The sequence below is a fragment of the Triturus cristatus genome, chromosome 1_1 (assembly GCF_964204655.1).
Source record: "Triturus cristatus chromosome 1_1, aTriCri1.1, whole genome shotgun sequence".
Lineage (NCBI taxonomy): Eukaryota > Metazoa > Chordata > Amphibia > Caudata > Salamandridae > Triturus > Triturus cristatus.
Window position 1 is genome coordinate 417418635 of NC_140579.1, and position 2832 is coordinate 417421466.

Here is a 2832-nt window from a genome sequence, read left to right on the forward strand (position 1 = left end):
GGTCAGGCACGTCCGTGTCTAGGGTCCCCTCCGTCACTCGGAAGGCGCGGGTTACAAGAAAGGTGGGTAGCCTTCCTCTGGATTAGTAGGGGCAGGGTATGCCGGAACACCCCTCTGGGGCTGGTGGTTCTTTGCCAGGGACCAGATGGGTTATGCTCGGGCAACATCCTCCCAGGCATCTGGGGTTCCCTCCTATGGCCCGCGGCGTGGCAAAGTGCCCAGGGCGGGCTCCACGGGTCATGGGCAGTCCTCGCCTGGGCCCGAGAAATCCAGTGGTCCTCCAAGTGCCTGAGGCCCAGCCGGGGTCCCTGAGCCCCCCCGGGAAGCAGAGCCCCCCGAGCCGAGCCATAGCGGTAGGGCTCCTTCCTGCCCACCCACGCAGGGGAGAGTTCTCTTTTCTTTGTGAAGGGCAGGGCGCCCTGGAATGGGTTTGCCCTGAGAGAGGGGCCCGAGCCTTGGAAAGTGTTGCGGTTCCGGTGGCGTCGGTGAGCTCTCGCTGGTCCTTGAAAATCCGGGGGAGATGGTGTAAATCTCGCGCCGGGCCGTACCCATTTTCGCAGCAGGTCTCCAAGGTGAACAGCCTCTGGCATGTTGGAACAATGTAGGTAAGGGAAGTCGGCAAGTCAGATCCGTAACTTCGGTGTAAGGATTGGCTCTAAGGGCTGGGTCGGTCGGGCTGGGGCGCGAAGCGGCGCTGGGCGTGTGCCACGGCTGGACGAGGCGACGCGAGCCGGGCCCTTCCTGTGGATCGCCCCAGCTGCAGTTGTCGCCTCTCCCCGTGCCCCCTCCCTGGGGGCGCGGGGCCGGCGTTCTGCCTCGGCCGGCGCCTAGCAGCTGACTTAGAACTGGTACGGACCAGGGGAATCCGACTTTAATTAAAACAAAGCATCGCGAAGGCCCGAGGTGGGTGTTGACGCGATGTGATTTCTGGTCAGTGCTCTGAATATCAAAGTGAAGAAATTCAATGAAGCGCGGGTAAGCGGCGGGAGTAACTATGACTCTCGTAACCTATTCTCAGTTGTAGTGGCCTTTACCTCCCAGTGGTCCTGCCGGTAACTGCCTCTATGGTACTAGACTCTGCGTAGAGAAGTATATAGAGACAGGCTAAACAAGGTTCTATCATGGCAGCGAGCGTGATAGTGAGAAGTGGCGAAGCAAACGAACACATTTCCAGATGGGGTAGTTCCTGGAGAATAAAAACCCCGTTAAGATGGCGCAAGGAGGTGCTGTCTTTTCAAGAAATCATTAACCTCCTCACCGAATTTGACAAACCAGCACTAGCTTCAAACTATACAACAAACAACAACGACCCAGGTCACGTTATAGGCCTTAGTTCACCCTCCGAAGCAGAAGAAGACACAACAGTAGACCTCAGCGAAACCATTGAATTTGTGGCCTCCTCAGCCAAGAATAACATTGATACAGCCAATTTTGAAAATCTACCGGATATATATGAAATCAGCAAAGAACTGATAACAAAGAAAAGTGACTACACAAAAAAAGTCACATATTGGAAATACCCAAACGAAAAATATAAATGTGACTTGTGTGGAGACATATTGGGAACTTTCAAAGAATTGAGAAAACATGTCTCCAACAAGCATAAAGGCTTCTATCTCAAAACGTATTGTTCAAAATGTGACAAAGAAGCCGAATACCACAATGTTGCATGCCATTATGCAAAATGTAAAGGAAGATCTCAAAAAGGAGAGTTGCCATTCCTGTGCAGCTTCTGTGACCTCAGATTTGGAACAAAGATTGGAGTTTCACAACATGCTCGGCACGCGCATCCAAGAGTGCAAAATGAGGCTAGACTAGCAGCTCTAGCAAACAGCAAACCATCAAAACTATGGTCACAGGAGGAAATACTGCTATTAGCAAAAGTGTATGAAAACAAAAGTAACATTAATGTGCTGATGGTTCCGCATTTTGACAATAAAAATAGCAAACAAATTGCAGAAAAAAGATAGAAGAGATAAGAGCAAAAAATCGGCAAAGGATGTACTGCAAGCATCCAATATCTCTGAGAATGACTCCTGCGATGAACCAGAGATTGCAGTAGAAATAACAACAGAAAGGCACAGAGACTTTATCAATCGGAAACGAGCGCCAAAAATAAAAAACTTTGATGAACTGAATGATAGAATCACAGAAATCGAGAAGTACACCAAAAACATCCAGCATCACGATGCTGCTATGGATCTGATGGATGAGATAGTGACTTATATATCAGAAAACACCAATGATATAAGTCCTGTACCAGCAAATCGTACCGAACCAATGAGCGAACCGGATAATGAACTTATGAACTCTGCTCAAGATGAGCAACAGACTGCCTCTGTACAAAACAAGATACCAAAGGAAAATAAGAAAAATGGAAGGCTCAATCAGACACACAAGAAAAACTATGCAAAAGCAAAGGGCAGTTACAAAGAATACCAGACAATGTTTCAAAAAGACAAAAATAAAATTGCCAGGATAATCACTGATGGGGCAGAAGATGCCACCTGTCAAATCAGTGCTGATGAAATCTTCCAATACTATAAAGACATAATTGAAAAAGAAAACAAGAAAAATCCCAAATTCATCCCAATTGACCGGATACCAGATGAATGGGAAATTGGAAGTCTATGTAAAGAAATTACACTGCTCAAAGTAACTAAAGCCTTTGATGAATCAGATTTAAAGAAAGCAGTGGGGCCTGATAACATTGGTCTGAATGACTTAAATAAAGTGCATAGCAGGCAACCAAGACTGCTACCCAGAATCTTATCGTCTTGGTTATTGATGAGAAGAGTACCAGACAGTATTAAGAAGAACCGGTCAATACTA